An 8933-nucleotide genomic window follows, 5' to 3' on the forward strand; every position below is an offset into this window, starting at 1 on the left:
CACGCTCATTCACATGGGAAAAGGATGGTGCTTCAGACCCAAAAATGTCCTTCAGCCATTTATAAAGGAACTTTTCAGGGTGAGGGCCCTCTGCACGTTCAGGGGAATCCAAGGAATCACAGGTTGTTCCAACATGAACAATTTTCCAAGTCGTCAATTTTGGCACGAAGCACCACCATTTCCCCGGTATGATCCCTCACTGTGGCAGACAGGGGATGGACAACATCCTCAAGGGAGATAATGCGTTCCTCTTCATCTCCTGCTCTGTCCCTTAAGTTTTGTACATCTTGCTTCAGGAGAAAAAAGTCCACGCAGACTGATGCTATCTGGGCAGTTAGTGAGGCTTTACAGTCCTGGATTGCAAGCATAATGGTGGCTAAAGTAGGTTCAGTGGAGGGGGAGCCTGGGCTGGAACTATCCTCACTATCCATGTGAGGGTCCTGGGACTGCAGCCAGTCAGGCTGTGTGTCTCTATTAGCAGGGGCAGAGTCACTCACCATGTCAGCTTGCTGCTTGTGAAGAGCGACAGTTGGCTGCAGCAGCATGTCATGCTGTTCTGCTTATGTCCCAGTGCCATCTTGCCAGCGGTATCGGGCCCTCTGTCCCGCTGCTGTCTCGATGCTGTCATGGGTGGCCTGTATTTCACCATGGATGCCAGCATGGGTGTCCGCAGAACTTTTTTCAGGGGGGGCATCATTTTAGGGTCACCCATGTGCCGCCCCTTTTTGACAATGTAATTTTCACATTGTCATGGTCAGAGACAGCAGGCGTAGTAGAGTTCCTAGGATAATTCATGGATAATGGCCGACAGGCCCTCTTACCAGACCCAGCGAAACTACAGCAGTGATGCCTCCAGCTGGATGATCGTTCACTCTGGGTTCCCCGGGGGCATCTGTGGTCAGTAGTGTAGCATGTCTGTACCCTGGCAGTATCTCAGTCTTTCCCTCTGGTGGTGCTGGGCTGCATGGCTCTCTCTCTGCTGGCGCTGGGCTGCATGGCTCTCTCTCTGGTAGCGCTGGGTAGCATGGCTCTCTCTGTCTGGCACTGGGTAGTGGGGCTCTCTCTCTGGTAGCGCTGGGTAGCGTGTTTCTCTCTCTCTCTCTCTGGTGGTGCTGGGAAGCATGGCTCTCTCTCTGGCGCTGGGTAGCATGGCTCTCTCTCTGGTGGTCCTGGATAGCGTGGCTCTCTCTGTGTGGCACTGGGTAGCGTGGCTTTCTCTGTCTGGCACTGGGTAGGGTGGCTCTCTCTCTGGTAGCACTGGGTAGTGTGTCTCTCTCTCTCTCTGGTGGCGCTGGGTAGCGTGACTCTCTCTCTGGCATTGGGTAGCGTGGCTCTCTCTCAGGTGGCGCTGGGTAGCGTGGCTCTCTGTCTGGCGCTGGGTATCATGGCTCTCTTTCTGTTCTCCTCTCCCAGTCTCCTTTGATTGGCCCTCAGTTATGGCCAATGGGGAAGGAATGGAGCGGGCAGGAAGCTGGGCGGGGAACCTGGTGAGAGCCGTCGTCTCTTCTCCCTGACTGGAGAAAGGGGCGGCTCGCAGGAGAAACCGCTGACAGCTCGCAGGTCGCCTTTCTCCTTTTCTGCTGGACTGAGCAGGGAAAAGAGCTCACAGTCACAGTACACTGATGGGGGGCTTCATAGCTTCCTGATGGTGTCACCTCGCTGGCTGCCTGCACCCTCATAGTGATGCCACTGTGCTGAATATGCTGGTCTGATCCCTGATTCCAGGAGGGGGGCACTTGACCCCCCTTGCCCCTACCTGCGGATGCCCATGCATGCCAGCCTGTAATGTTCCCACAGCCGTGGGGAACAATTTGGGACCAGTTTGGAGCAAATAGGGCTCAGGATGCCTGTAGGATGCCGTTCGGGATTTCGGAATTTCCGACAACAAAAATTTGAGAGCTGAATCTCAAATTTTCCGAAAACAAAATGCGTTGTGGGAAATTCCGAGCGTGTGTAGACAATCCCGACGCACAAATTTCCACGCATGCTCAGAAACAAGCAGAAGGGTCGCACTGGCTATTGAACTTCCTTTTTCTCAGCTCGTCGTACGTGTTGTACGATACCGCGTTCTTGACGTTTGGAAATTTCCGACAAGATCTGTGTGACCGTGTGCATGCAAGACAAGTTTGAGCCAACATCCGTTAGAAAAAAATCCAGGATTTTGTTGTCGGAATGTGCCATCGTGTGTACGCGGCATTAGAGAGCCGGAGAGCTCTACATAGTAATACAACAAGGTCTTTTAGACTCATCGCAGAGTTAGGAATCCACCAGGATAAGTCTTCCCTATTCTGGAATGCCGCAACAAAAGTTGGAGCCCAGATATAGGAAGTCAGAGACAGGTGATACAAGGTTATTTTTTATCCCAAACAGCCATTAGAAGTGAAGGGATTGTACTATAACCATGCAAAATGGAACCAATGTGTGATCATCAGGTGTTTTTTTTTATTTAATGGGCACCACTGCGGAAAACACATTGGTTCTATTTTGGGGTCCTATCCCACTTTAGGGTCTTATCTGCCCTTCTGGGTAGTCCAGCTGTCCTTTCCTACTGCTCATCAAGGTCCCAGCTTTACTAGCTGGGGGGTCTATTCTACTGAGCTTTGCTTTGGGGATCTGGTCTAGAGAACTCACTGGACCCACCCACCTCCAATTCCTCCCTCCAGTTACTTTGCCTTGGGCTAGCCAGCCCCGAGACTCGGAATTGGATGGATCCGCACCCCAGGCCATGAGAGCCATGGGGGGCTGGTCAGGAGCACCAGGACCAAACAGACAGAAAGATCTTCTGGACCGAAGCACGTGATGTCAGTACCTTAAGTACCCTCTCCCAGAATGCACAGCAAGATGACACTCCCCACTGGGCTGGCTCCGAGAAAAAGTGGCACTCAATGCGCCCAGCTGAACTGCGTTCTCACACTTGCCAGTGATGACAGCGCCACCTGTGGCCAAGAAGAACACAGTGCCATCCAGCTAGACTGGTACTGAAATCATAATTTGGTATAATTAAACCGAAAACCAAACTGCGGTTCTAGGAACTTTAAATAGAAAAAAACACATAGCGTGTGCTCTTCAGGAGCCGGCGCTACATACCCTTCTCCTATCCCAATATACGTTTTTAATTAACTACACTGGTCTTGGTCTACACATTTTGGGAAATGATCGACCTCCGAGATAAAATGTGCTAATTCTTACATTATTTGATTAGATGAATTAGAAAACAGGTGATAAAGGTTCTGGTTGGCTAAAGTTTTCACGATATTTCACAATAAAGATTTATACACACGGGGGGTATATTTGCCTACAAGGGAGGGGGGTGTCTGATGACAATGATGCCTCGTAACTTCTCGAAAATGTACGGTAGATCAATGGAAATGGTACCACATGGAAGTATATAAATTTATCTTCACTTTGAGACTAAATATTATTACCTAACTATTTTATTATTTTTTATTGCAAGGTGCATTTGTCTTGGTCAGATCTACACATCATACAGTTACTTCTGGTAACTTGTGAAAGTGTCATTGCCTAACATTTCCAAGGAACAGTTGTGTGATGTTTTCCCTCAGAAGTCACAATGCCTCAAAATCGTGTAAACAACGCAGATAACTTTTACTACATTTTTTCCTCAGTTTAGGTCGATGGGTATTCTACATATTTTTGGTAGAAAGAAAATCACAATAAGCGTATATTGATTGGTTTGCGCAAAATTTATAGCATCTACAAAATAGGGGATAGATTTATCACATTTTTATTATTCTTTTCTTACTAGTAATGGCGGTGATCAGCGATTTTTATCGGGACTGCGACATTATGGCAGACACATCGGACAATTTTGACACATTTTTGGGACCTTTCACATTTATACAGCGATCAGAGCTATGAAAGTGCACTGATTACTGTGTAAATTACATTGGCAGGGAAGGTGTTAAACACTAGGGGGCGATCAAGGGGTTAACTGTGTTCCCTAACTGGTGGGGAGGGGACTGTCGTGGGGAGATGACAGAGCGCTGTTCATACTTTGTACACACAATCAGTCAAACAGCACGGCATTGGATGGTGTCAGTAAGGCAGTGGACATGACAGCAGGGCAGGGCATGGTGTCAGTAGGGCAGAGGACGGTGTCAGTAGAGCAGTGGACTTGACAGTAGGGAAGTGGACGGCATCAGTAGGGCAGTGGATGGTGTCAGTATGGCAGTGGATGGTGTCAGTAGGACAGTGGATGGTGCCAGTAGGGCAGTGGATGGTGTCAGTAGAGCAGTGGATAGTGCCAGTAGGGCAGTGGATTGTGTCAGTAGGGCAGTAGACGGTGTCAGTAGGGCAGTGGGTGGTGTCAGTTAGACAGTGGACGGTGTCAGTAGAGCAGTGGATGGTGCCAGTAGGGCAGTGGATGGTGTCAGTAGGGCAGTAGACGGTGTCAGTAGGGCAATAAGTGGTGTCAGTTAGACAGTGGACGGTGTCAGTAGAGCAGTGGATGGTGCCAGTAGGGCAGTAGATGGTGTCAGTAGGGCAGTAGACGGTGTCAGTAGGGCAGTGGGTGGTGTCAGTAGGGCAGTGGACGGTTTCAGTAGGACAGTAGACGGTGTCATTAGGGCAGGGGGTGGTGTCAGTAGGGCAGAGGACGGTGTCAGTAGGGCAGTGGATGGTGTCAGTAGGGCAGTAGACGGTGTCAGTAGGGCAGTGGGTGGTGTCAGTAGGGCAGTGGACGGTTTCAGTAGGACAGTAGAGGGTGTCATTAGGGCAGTGGGTGGTGTCAGTAGGGCAGTGGATGGTGTCAGTAGGGCAGTGGATGGTGTCAGTAGGGCAGTAGACGGTGTCAGTAGGGCAGTGGGTGGTGTCAGTAGGGCAGTGGACGGTTTCAGTAGGACAGTAGACGGTGTCATTAGGGCAGTGGGTGGTGTCAGTAGGGCAGTGGACGGTGTCAGTAGGACAGTGGAAGGTGCCACTAGGGCAGTGGACGGTGTCATTAGGGCAGTGGATGGTGTCAGTAGGGCAGTGGACGGTGTCAGTAGGACAGTGGAAGGTGCCAGTAGGGCAGTGGACGGTCAGTAGGGCAGTGGACAGTGTCAGTAGGGCAGTGGAAGGTGCCAGTAGGGCAGTGGACGGTGTCATTAGGGCAGTGGACGATGTCAGTAGGGCAGTGGGCGGTGCCAGTAGGGCAGTGGATGGTGTCAGTAGGGCAGGGGGTGGTGTCAGTAGGGCAGTGGATGGTGTCAGTAGGGCAGTGGACAGTGTCAGTAGGGCAGTGGGTGGTGTCAGTAGGGCAGTGGGTGGTGTCAGTAGGGCAGTGGATGGTGCCAGTAGGGCAGTGGACGGTGTCATTAGGGCAGTGGACGGTGTCAGTAGGGCAGTGGATGGTGCCAGTAGGGCAGTGGACGGTGTCAGTTGGACAGTGGGTGGTGTCAGTAGGGCAGTGGGTGGTGTCAGTAGGGCAGTGGATGGTGTCAATAGGGCAGTGGGTGGTGTCAGTAGGGCAGAGGACGGTGTCAGTAAGGCAGTCGGTGGTGTCAGTAGGGCAGTGGACGGTGTCAGTAGGGCAGTGGATGGTATCAGTAGGGCAGTGGACGGTGTCAGTAGGCAGTGGATGGTTTCAGTAAGGCAGTGGATGGTATCAGTAGGGCAGTGGACGGTGTCAGTAGGGCAGTGGACGGTGTCAGTAGGGCAGTGGACCGTGTCAGTAGGCAGTGGATGGTTTCAGTAGGGCAGTAGATGGTATCAGTAGGGCAATGTACCTCGATCCAAAAACCCAAATCAGCTCTACTGAACCCAACCCCATCCAAACTGCTCACAAAGCCGCATTGTGCATTCTATAACACTTTCAAGCTCCTTTTGATTACCAAAAAAAAATCCCCAAAAATCCAAAGCAATCCACAGGCACCCCACAAATAGAGAAGAAAATATCAGATAAAGGTTACTGAGTGAGCACAGGACAATAGTAAATATGCCAGGATGGGACTGCAGAGGGTACAAGACTGCGATCTTCAATGTCCCTGGAAAGACCAGCATGACAAGTCCCACACCGGAAAGATTGTGGACTGTGAACTTCAAGAAAGTAAAGCAATGCCGAGGAAAGGAAGGACCCTCAGCTCTGCACCCACCCAGCGGTCGTGTCCCTTGGCTCTGTCTGTGCAAATCGCACTCCAGACAGGTCACATACTCCATAGATCCCAACTGTCCCTGATTTGGAGCAATGTCCCTCTGTCCCTCTTCCCCCCTCATTTGTCCCTCATGTTGGTCTGATCCATATAGTTGTATATAAAATGCACTTTTTATCTTTCAAAAACTGTTTCCCAGAGCTAAACCCTTCATCCAATTTCTAAATTTGCAGCATTTGTAAATTTTAAAAGCCAATATAAAGGAATAGTGGTGGTAAAAATAAGCCATTGTGGATTGGAGTAACCTTTTTTGGGGCACCCACTAATTAGGGGTACTTTGTCACAGTAAGTGGGCTTAGCACTATATGACCGTATAGTGTGACCAAACCCCCGTAATTTTTTGGGAGCCGCCACTCGCGGCACATCGCCGTTGACCGCGGCGCGCTCAGTGCGCCTGCGCGCCGCTGTCTACGGCGCATGCGCCGTAGACAGCGGTGCCCGTCTTTCGCCAAATATCTCCTAAACCGTGTAGGTTTAGGAGATATTTTGTGGACCTACAGGTAAGCTTTAATCTAGGTTTACCTGTAGGTCAAAGTTGGTTGTAAGGCTTTACAACCACTTTAAGCCAGCAAAATGGTCCCGGGCTGAAAGTGGTTAACTAGCCTTGCAGGAGGCCGGGGCTGTGTATCTGCAGACTCTGCACTGAGCAGACACTGGTGCGCTTTGCCACATCACCCCCCCCCCCACCCGCTCACAGCACACTGTGTGCTTTACACAACACCGCACCGCAAAACTCACACAGCGCCGGGGACTCGGGCAGAGCGCCGAACAGCGCAGGCAGGGGAGGGAGACACCTGCACTGGAAATCCCATTCAAAGCCCGCACTGTCCGGGTGAAGAGGGCTTCCATAGGTGCCGGAATGGCAGACAAAAAGCCCTGAATAGAGTAATTATCAGACAGATGAAGTAACTCTTGATGTCTTTACAGGTAAACAAGATGTTCAATGTCAGCAGTGAAATGGAACCAACCGCGGTTTACAGCCATGAGAATTTGATCACAGCCCTGGTTTTATCTATCACCACTCTTGTGGGTGTCCCCGGCAATGCTCTGGTGCTTTGGGTTACTGGAGTGAAGATGGAGCGGACCGTGACCACTGTTTGGTTTGGGAACCTTGCTCTGGCCGATATCATGTGCTGCTTGTGTCTTCCATTCATTGTAGTGCAGTACTTCTACTCCTCATGGCTGTACGGACCTGCTCTCTGCAAGATGTTATTTTTCATCCTCTTCCTTAACATGTACACCAGTGTCTTCACCCTGGTGGCCATCAGCATTGACCGATGGATTCTGGTTGTCCATCCCGTGTGGGCCCGAAATCACCGAAGAATCAAAATGGCGTGGATGATATGCTTGGCTATTTGGATGTTGTCCTTCGTGATGTGTCTGCCTATCGCCATCTACAAAAAATATCACACCTTTGATAACAGGACCTTCTGCTATTCAGAACCTCACATAAGAGAGCCCTTCTATCTCACATGTGCAATGTTTGGATTTCTGATCCCTCTTATTATCATTTGTATCTGTTACACTCATCTGGCTTTTGCAGTAAAAAATATCAGATTTTCTGAAGTAGGTAGAAAAACCATCAAGATGTCAATAAGTGTTATTGTCGTGTTTTTCATCACCTGGGCCCCCTACCACATCATGGGAGTAATCCTGCTACACACTTTTAATGGTGTATTGTACATCCTGGCCTTTCTCTCACTGCCTCTGGCCGCATTCAATAGTTGCATCAACCCAATACTCTACGTCTTCATGGGGAGAGATATGAAGCAGAAGCTGAGACAGTCTATTGGCGAGATCATACAAAATATATTTAGGGAGAACTTATTATCTCCACCAGGCAATGAGGACCAGCGCACCCCAGAAGAAGAAGAAGGACTCCCGATATAATGTATGGAATGGATTTGTAGATGTTTTAGCGCATTTTTAGCTTTATTAGTGATTGTAATGAACTGCCTTCTCAAAATCTTATCATTGCGTGTTAGGGCGGCCATACTGTATGTCATGAATAAGTCACATGGCATCAGGGCTTAGTGCTTATTGGCCATTCGGGGTGATAGGTGTTATCAGTATATGTGCACCCCCCCTCCCCCCTCCAAGTTGTCCAATCTGTCCACCGATCACTAACCCGGGAACAAGTCTGCTTATCTGTAGTCAGAAATCTTTATCTCTTTACTAGTTCAGGGCACGGGACACATAGTAGTGAAGGAAGAGGATAAAGATGACAGCCAGGAAACTGGCTTCTGCAGATGTAAAATAACAATGACATATACAGTGTATATATACATTTATACTACCTACCAAAATAATAATAATAATAATAATAATAATAATAATAATAATAATAATAAATAATAATAATAATAAATAGGGCTTTTTTTCAGCAGGAACGTGGGGGAACGAGGTTCCGGCACCTCCTGCACTAAATGTTTGTAATGACAACAGGTGCTGGGGTGTCCTAAAGGGCTATTAAAGCTGGCTGCTTAGGGATCTATTGTTATTGGGGGCATCAATTGTTGCGGGCGGGGGAGGGGGTCTATTTTTGCTGGGGAAGTCTATGGTTGCTGGGGGGCTTTTTGACTTTTTTTCCTTGTTTGGGGTTTCTTGGTTGCTAAGAGGGATTGACAATTTCGGAAGGGATCTACTGTTGCTGGCTGCTAGAAGATTTATTCATACTGGCTGATAGGAGATCTATTGTTGCCAGTGGGGGTTTATAGTTGCTGGAGTTGATCTGTTCTCGCTGGTGGGCTATATTGTTGCAGGGGAAACTATTGTTGCTGGAGG

The 8933-nt window shown here is 49.3% G+C and overlaps 1 pseudogene; it reads left to right on the top strand.

Moving 5' to 3' along the window:
• The first annotated feature begins 7085 nt into the window (after positions 1 to 7085).
• On the top strand, positions 7086 to 8275 carry LOC143986655 (C3a anaphylatoxin chemotactic receptor pseudogene; annotated as a pseudogene).
• The last annotated feature ends 658 nt before the right edge of the window (positions 8276 to 8933 follow it).

The sequence above is a fragment of the Lithobates pipiens genome, unplaced genomic scaffold (genome assembly GCF_037356315.1).
Source record: "Lithobates pipiens isolate NorthernLeopardFrog02 unplaced genomic scaffold, aLitPip1_a1.2 Scaffold_175, whole genome shotgun sequence".
Lineage (NCBI taxonomy): Eukaryota > Metazoa > Chordata > Amphibia > Anura > Ranidae > Lithobates > Lithobates pipiens.